This window comes from Cherax quadricarinatus, chromosome 27 (genome assembly GCF_038502225.1).
Source record: "Cherax quadricarinatus isolate ZL_2023a chromosome 27, ASM3850222v1, whole genome shotgun sequence".
NCBI classification, from domain to species: domain Eukaryota; kingdom Metazoa; phylum Arthropoda; class Malacostraca; order Decapoda; family Parastacidae; genus Cherax; species Cherax quadricarinatus.
Window position 1 is genome coordinate 29,164,283 of NC_091318.1, and position 8,815 is coordinate 29,173,097.

Below are 8,815 nucleotides of genomic sequence, written 5' to 3' on the forward strand. Positions count from 1 at the left end.
GGGGGCATGGATATTGATACAATATTTTCTTATTATGAGCATGGCACCCCTGCTTTTCACTGGGTTTATTTAGTACTTCCTTCCATATCTCTCCAGTATGTTGGTATACGGAGATTTATGACACGGCCCTCAAGTACTTTCCAGGTATATATTATCATGTATCCCTCTCCTCCACTCCAATGAGTACATATTTTAATTAAAGCGTTCCCTATAATCCCCTACAATTGAATGGTTTTCCTCGTATACTTCATTCACAGGATGGGGTTCCTTGTCATACTCCATCACGCAATGGTTTCCCTTTTATATCCATTAAGCAATGGTTTTCCGTCATACTCCATCACAATTGGGTTTTACGCTCCACTGCAAAAATGGTTACACTCCATTACACAATAGTTTTCCTGTCATATGAATGTTATACACCATTACACTGGAAGGTTTTTCCGGTTATACTCCATCACCCAAGAAAGTTTGCCTTGTCATACTCCATCACACATAATGGGTTTCACGCGGTATGGTTTCCCCCTCATATTTTATCACACATAATAAGTTGTCCTTTCATATGCCATCGTACAAAATACGTTTTCCACCATACTCGATCACAATAATAACAATAATAATAATAATAGTTTATTTCTACATGTACAAGGTATACAGGCCTAGACGACATCAATGGCATACTATTTACATACAAATCCTCTTGTTATACGGAACATTTCGGACAAATTGGGTCAATTTTGTCCCCAGGATGCGACCCACACCTATTTGATAGGTAAACAGGAACAGCAGGTGTTTTAAGGAAACACGTCCTAATGTTTCCAGCCGTACCGGGGGTCAACCCACCGACCTCAATGTGTGAGCTGAGTGCGCTAGCAAACGAGCTACAAGACGCCTGTCACCCTCTTTCACAAAAGAATGATTTTGTTGCACAATGTTTCCTCACATACATGAAGAACAAATATATGGCCAGGTGGCCTAAACTTTACTTAACAGTAGACATGTATACATTTACCTTGATTGTACACACAGTAAAGAAAACACCAGTTATGCAACCCCACCCTATTTTACATTGGAACAGATAACCTATTAAAAATGCGAGAACTTAAAACACTCATAGGGTATTCTACATGGGGAATGCTGGATAAACATGTTATAAGGGAGTGTAGGCATGTGACGGAGGTGGATAACACCCCCTCTATCCCCCATGACTAATGACAGAGAGAGGGGGGTGGAAGAGTAGCAAGGGAGGGAGATGGACACATATTGACTTCTTGCTGAGGTAGCCTTCCCTCCCCTATACCTCCCCCAACAAACCCAATGGCTCCCTCTCAGCCATGACACAAGGTATATGCACCGACGTATATACAGTGTATCAGTGTACATGCAGTGCATTCTAAGCAGTCTGCCAAAAAAGCTGAACTGCCCTGCAATAATGATTCCGAAAAATTTCTCATGCATTAATGAGAATATTTTTAAGAATCAGTATTGCATACTTCCAAGAAACTGAGGCTACCCTTCCCTTAATTGGATCACACCTGATTACCTCCTATTTCCCAGGCGCTGTATGACCCGTAGAGGTTTAATGCTTCACAGTATATAATAATAATAATTAATAAGTCTGTTGAGTATACCTGGCAAAGTGTATGGTAGAGTTATTATTGAAAGAATTAAGAGTAAGACGGAGAATAGGATAGCAGATGAACAAGGAGGCTTTAGGAAAGGTAGGGGGTGTGTGGACCAGGTGTTTACAGTGAAACATATAAGTGAACAGTATTTAGATAAGGCTAAAGAGGTCTTTGTGGCATTTATGGATTTGGAAAAGGCGTATGACAGGGTGGATAGGGGGGCAATGTGGCAGATGTTGCAGGTGTATGGTGTAGGAGGTAGGTTACTGAAAGCAGTGGAGTTTTTACGAGGATAGTGAGGCTCAAGTTACAGTATGTAGGAAAGACGGAAATTATTTCCCAGTAAAAGTAGGCCTTAGACAGGGATGCGTGATGTCACCATGGTTGTTTAATATATTTATAGATGGGGTTGTAAGAGAAGTAAATGCGAGGGTCTTGGCAAGAGGCGTGGAGTTAAAAGATAAAGAATCACACATAAAGTGGGAGTTGTCACAGTTGCTCTTTGCTGATGACACTGTGCTGGAGTTTACCTGGAGAGAGTTCCGGGGGTCAACGCCCCCGCGGCCCGGTCTGTGACCAGGCCTCCTGGTGGATCAGAGCCTGATCAACCAGGCTGTTGCTGCTGGCTGCATGCAAACCAACGTACGAGCCACAGCCCGGCTGATCAGGAACTGACTTTAGGTGCTTGTCCAGTGCCAGCTTGAAGACTGCCAGGGGTCTGTTGGTAATCCCCCTTATGTGTGCTGGGAGGCAGTTGAACAGTCTCGGGCCCCTGACACTTATTGTATGGTCTCTTAACGTGCTAGTGACACCCCTGCTTTTCATTGGGGGGATGGTGCATCGTCTGCCAAGTCTTTTGCTTTCGTAGTGAGTGATTTTCGTGTGCAAGTTCGGTACTAGTCCCTCTAGGATTTTCCAGGTGTATATAATCATGTATCTCTCCCTCCTGCGTTCCAGGGAATACAGGTTTAGGAACCTCAAGCGCTCCCAGTAATTGAGGTGTTTTATCTCCGTTATGCGCGCCGTGAAAGTTCTCTGTACATTTTCTAGGTCGGCAATTTCACCTGCCTTGAAAGGTGCTGTTAGTGTGCAGCAATATTCCAGCCTAGATAGAACAAGTGACCTGAAGAGTGTCATCATGGGCTTGGCCTCCCTAGTTTTGAAGGTTCTCATTATCCATCCTGTCATTTTTCTAGCAGATGCGATTGATACAATGTTATGGTCCTTGAAGGTGAGATCCTCCGACATGATCACTCCCAGGTCTTTGACGTTGGTGTTTCGCTCTATTTTGTGGCCAGAATTTGTTTTGTACTCAGATGAAGATTTAATTTCCTCATGTTTACCATATCTGAGTAATTGAAATTTCTCATCGTTGAACTTCATATTGTTTTCTGCAGCCCACTGAAAGATTTGGTTGATGTCCGCCTGGAGCCTTGCAGTGTCTGCAATGGAAGACACTGTCATGCAGATTCGGGTGTCATCTGCAAAGGAAGACACGGTGCTGTGGCTGACATCCTTGTCTATGTCGGATATGAGGATGAGGAACAAGATGGGAGCGAGTACTGTGCCTTGTGGAACAGAGCTTTTCACCGTAGCTGCCTCGGACTTTACTCTGTTGACGACTACTCTCTGTGTTCTGTTAGTGAGGAAATTATAGATCCATCGACCGACTTTTCCTGTTATTCCTTTAGCACGCATTTTGTGCGCTATTACGCCATGGTCACACTTGTCGAAGGCTTTTGCAAAGTCTGTATATATTACATCTGCATTCTTTTTGTCTTCTAGTGCATTTAGGACCTTGTCGTAGTGATCCAATAGATGAGACAGACAGGAGCGACCTGTTCTAAACCCATGTTGCCCTGGGTTGTGTAACTGATGGGTTTCTAGATGGGTGGTGATCTTGCTTCTTAGGACCCTTTCAAAGATTTTTATGATATGGGATGTTAGTGCTATTGGTCTGTAGTTCTTTGCTGTTGCTTTACTGCCCCCTTTGTGGAGTGGGGCTATGTCTGTTGTTTTTAGTAACTGTGGGACGACCCCCGTGTCCATGCTCCCTCTCCACAGGATGGAAAAGGCTCGTGATAGGGGCTTCTTGCAGTTCTTGATGAACATAGAGTTCCATGAGTCTGGCCCTGGGGCACTGGGGCAGAGTGCATGGGCATGTCATTTATCGCCTGTTCGAAGTCATTTGGCGTCAGGATAACATCGGATAGGCTTGTGTTAATCAAATTTTGTGGCTCTCTCATAAAAAATTCATTTTGATCTTCGACTCTCAGTCTGGTTAGCGGCTTGCTAAAAACTGAGTCATATAGCGGCTTTCTAAAAACTGAGTCATATTGGGACTTGAGTAGCTCACTCATTTCCTTGCTGTCATCTGTGTAGGACCCATCTTGTTTAAGTAGGGGCCCAATACTGGACGTTGTTCTCGATTTTGATTTGGCATAGGAGAAGAAATACTTTGGGTTTCTTTCGATTTCATTTATGGCTTTTAGTTCTTCCCGCGATTCCTGACTCCTAAAGGATTCTTTTAGCTTAAGTTCGATGCTTGCTATTTCTCTGACCAGTGTCTCCCTACGCATTTCAGATATATTGACCTCTTTTAGCCGCTCTGTTATTCTTTTCCGTCGCCTGTAAAGGGAGCGCCTGTCTCTTTCTATTTTACATCTACTCCTCCTTTTTCTTAGAGGAATAAGCCTTGTGCATACATCGAGTGCCACCGAGTTAATATGTTCTAGGCATAAGTTGGGGTCTGTGTTGCTTAGTATATCTTCCCAGCTTATATCGGTTAGGACTTGGTTTACTTGGTCCCACTTTATGTTTTTGTTATTGAAGTTGAATTTGGTGAATGCTCCCTCGTGACTAGTCTCATTATGTCGGTCTGGGGCTCCACGCATACATGTCTGAACCTCAATTATGTTGTGATCTGAGTATATTGTTTTTGATATGGTGACATTTCTTATCAGATCATCATTGTTAGTGAAGATGAGGTCTAGTGTATTCTCCAGTCTAGTAGGCTCTATTATTTGCTGGTTTAAATTGAATTTTGTGCAGAGATTTAAAAGCTCGTGTGAGTGTGAGTTTTCATCAGAGCTGCCTCCTGGTGTTATTACTGCAACAATATTATTTGCTATATTCCTCCATTTTAGGTGCCTTAAGTTGAAATCCCCTAGGAGCAAGATGTTGGGTGCAGGAGCTGGAAGATTTTCCAGACAGTGGTCAATTTTTAACAGCTGTTCCTGGAATTGCTGGGATGTTGCATCCGGAGGCTTGTAGACTACCACAATGACTAGGTTTTGGTTCTCGACCTTTACTGCTAAAACTTCCACTACATCATTTGAGGCATTAAGCAGTTCTGTGCAAACAAGTGACTCTGCAATGTACAGGCCAACCCCCCCCCCCCCCTTTTGCCTGTTCACTCTGTCACATCTGTATAGGTTGTAACCTGGGATCCATATTTCGTTGTCCAAGTGATCCTTTATGTGGGTCTCAGTGAAAGCCGCGAACATTGCCTTTGCCTCTGCAAGCAGTCCACGGATGAAAGGTATTTTGCTGTTTGTTGCTGGCTTTAGACCCTGTATATTTGCAAAGAAGAATGTTATCGGACTGGTGGTATTGTTGGTACTGGGGGGGGGGGATTTTTTTTCGGCATTAGTATCTGTATCTGTTGGTTTGGAGTGGAGGCCATCGACTGTGGTTCCACTCCAGGAATGACTGGATTTGGTGTACGATTTCTGCCATTTCCTGCCAGTTTTTTTTCCTTCCTGGCACTAAAAAACCTCTCCCTCTTGAGTGGTTGTGGCTACCCAGGTTTTCCCATGGCCTGGATGTTTTGTATCTTTTTGTCCCCTTTAGATGGTATGCCTGGCAATTTAAGTTATAGCACAGTCTTTCCTGTACTGAAGAGGTACACAGTTCAGGGTGAAACAGCTTACAGGAAGGGAGTTTGCATTTTCCTGTTGTCATATGGGCATGGCATTTTCTAGGGTGGTCATAGTTGCACGTCCCATCTGTTTTTCCAGATTTCCCATGCCAGCAGATGCCAAGTGCATAGTATGTGCTCAGGCTTGGTTTCCGTTTGCCTTGGGTTTCTGTGACTGTATTCCCTGTTGGTGCATGTTTCCCTGTCTTACTTCTATCATCCCTAGCACCAACAATGGAGCCCCCACCAGTTGTTTTTGGTAATATATCCTCACTATTGCTAGTGGGGTCCTCTTGTTTGCTATTTCCTGCGGTATTTCTAGTTTGCAATATTGGTTTTATCTTATCTTTGACTACACTTGTTTCCCTACTATGGCTCCAGTCCCCTATGAGGTCATTTATATGTATTCCTTCCTGCGTATAATTCCCGACTACCTGGACAAAATCTCAAGCTTCACCATTACTGTCTCCCAGGACAGCATCTCCAGCTTCACCATTACTGTCTCCCAGGACAGCACCTCCAGCTTCACCATTACTGTCTCCCAGGACAGCACCTCCAGCTTCACCATTACTGTCTCCCAGGACAGCACCTCCAGCTTCACCACTACTGTCTCCCAGGACAGCACCTCCAGCTTCACCATTACTGTCTCCCAGGACAGCACCTCCAGCTTCACCATTACTGTCTCCCAGGACAGCACTATCAGCCCCACATTTACTGACTACCAGGACTTCATCTCTAGCCTTACAGTTTCTGACTACATGGCCAGTATCAAGGGCAGTACCATTCAGCCCAGACTTTTTATGTTCCCATCTGTTGTAGAAAGCTTCCAGGTTTTCTATGAAAGCAGCTTTGATGTTGTCCTCTTTTAATACCCTTGTGATTTTAGTCCACAGATTTATCTCATTTGGGCATACCCAAAAACATTTCCCTGTTTTAATACTGCTTGTAGCTAGTTCTTGGATATCTGCACAAGGGGCGTGACACCAATTTCCACAATGACAATTTATCCATGTGGAAGCCCGTTTGTTTGACTGACCACAGACTACACACAGTTTCATAATGATTTGAATGGTTGATTTACTCATTTCTACTAGCAACCTCTTGAATATTCTATTAATAACCTCCTTAAATGAAGCTCTAGCTATTTGTATTTCTGTTTCTAACTGTTTTTGTATATTGGACAGCTTACCGTGCACGTTCCTGATATATATTTAATGTTTGTGTTTATAAGGGCGCCTACAACCCCATCCGTTTACTGTCTGCTGTCTGCTCTTGGGAGATTCTGAAGAGAAGTTGCAGAGATTGGTGGATGAATTTGGTAGGGTGTGCAAAAGAAGAAAATTGAAAGTGAATACAGGAAAGAGTAAGGTTATGAGGATAACAAAAAGATTAGGTGATGAAAGATTGGATATCAGATTGGAGGGAGAGTATGGAGGAGGTGAATGTGTTCAGATATTTGGGAGTGGACGTATCAGCGGATGGGTCTATGAAAGATGAGGTGAATCACAGAATTGATGAGGGGAAAAGGGTGAGTGGTGCACTTAGGAGTCTGTGGAGACAAAGAACTTTGTCCTTGGAGGCAAAGAGGGGAATGTATGAGAGTATAGTTTTACCAACGCTCTTATATGGGTGTGAAGCATGGGTGATGAATGTTGCAGCGAGGAGAAGGCTGGAGGCAGTGGAGATGTCATGTCTGAGAGCAATGTGTGGTGTGAATATAATGCAGAGAATTCGTAGTTTGGAAGTTAGGAGGAGGTGCGGGATTACCAAAACTGTTGTCCAGAGGGCTGAGGAAGGGTTGTTGAGGTGGTTCGGACATGTGGAGAGAATGGAGCGAAACAGAATAACTTCAAGAGTGTATCAGTCTGTAGTGGAAGGAAGGCGGGGTAGGGGTCGGCCTAGGAAAGGTTGGAGGGAGGGGGCAAAGGAGGTTTTGTGTGCGAGGGGCTTGGACTTCCAGCAGGCATGCGTGAGCGTGTTTGATAGGAGTGAATGGAGACAAATGGTTTTTAATACTTGACGTGCTGTTGGAGTGTGAGCAAAGTAACATTTATGAAGGGGTTCAGGGAAACCGGCAGGCCGGACTTGAGTCCTGGAGATGGGAAGTACAGTGCCTGCACTCTGAAGGAGGGGTGTTAATGTTGCAGTTTAAAAACTGTAGTGTAAAGCACCCTTCTGGCAAGACAGTGATGGAGTGAATGATGGTGAAAGTTTTTCTTTTTCTGGCCACCCTGCCTTGGTGGGAATCGGCCAGTGTGATAATAAATAAATAATAATAGTAAAAATAATAATAATAAATAATAATAATAATAAACTATAATTTTCTCTCCCCTCATCAAATTCATAAATTACTCAAACGTAAGTAATAAACTCTACTGTATTTAGGAAGACTGTAAATCACTATTAACACTTGACAAGTCAGAGCCAAGGATACGAGGCCAGGGAGTATGTCTCGACTCAAATAATCGATTCAGTGTGTACATTTATTAAAGATGGTCAAATTAATTTCGTATTTAAGCAATTCACTTTCGCAACAATAACATAAGCACAAATACAAAATGTTCGGAAATTCACTTAATGAAATAATTATATTTTATTCACTGGAAGCGCTAAACCTGGTGGAGCCATACAGCGCCTGGGAAATGTAAAGTAATCATGTTTGATCTAGGAAAAAGAAGATAACCCCACTTCCTTGGATCAGGAGCCCTTCACCAGCATCAGCCCCGCCCCCCATTTCCTTGAAGGGTTGGTGGATGGAAGCGGTATATAGGATACACGAATATTGATCTGTCACCTTATTCTTGGCAGTAGTGTGAGCCAAGGGAAAGGTGTGGAAGACACCTTTATACATGTACATACGTATATCTCTTGAGTTTATCTATATAGATAGTATTTGTTGTTTCTTCGGTGACTATCACTTTCCAAGTAGATATACTCACTTTAAATCAATAGTTTTGCTATAAATTACATTCTCATGTTAATGACCTCAGTGAGCAAATCGCAATTAAATAAAAATAAATCTGGAGTTTCGCCCCCATTCTCAAGGAATACAGGAAACATAGTTATGCAAATATCTGATATCGCCAAGACTAACAAAGTAATCTAACTTTACTGTGGTTTACGTATGTAAAATAACATAATTTACCTACTCCATTTTTTTAATTTCTGTAACTATATTTCATTCCTTTATTGAGAGCAGGAATGCCGAACCTACCCTGGTAAACAAAAAAAATGGAAATATAATTTCCACTTCGTTGTTTAATACTATAAAACT

At 42.8% G+C, this 8,815-nt stretch overlaps 1 protein-coding gene across 1 annotated transcript in view; it reads right to left on the bottom strand.

Moving 5' to 3' along the window:
- Nubp1 (NUBP iron-sulfur cluster assembly factor 1) overlaps positions 1-8,815 on the bottom strand; it is a 49,863-nt gene that overhangs the window by 26,587 nt on the left and 14,461 nt on the right. The window lies entirely within an intron of this gene.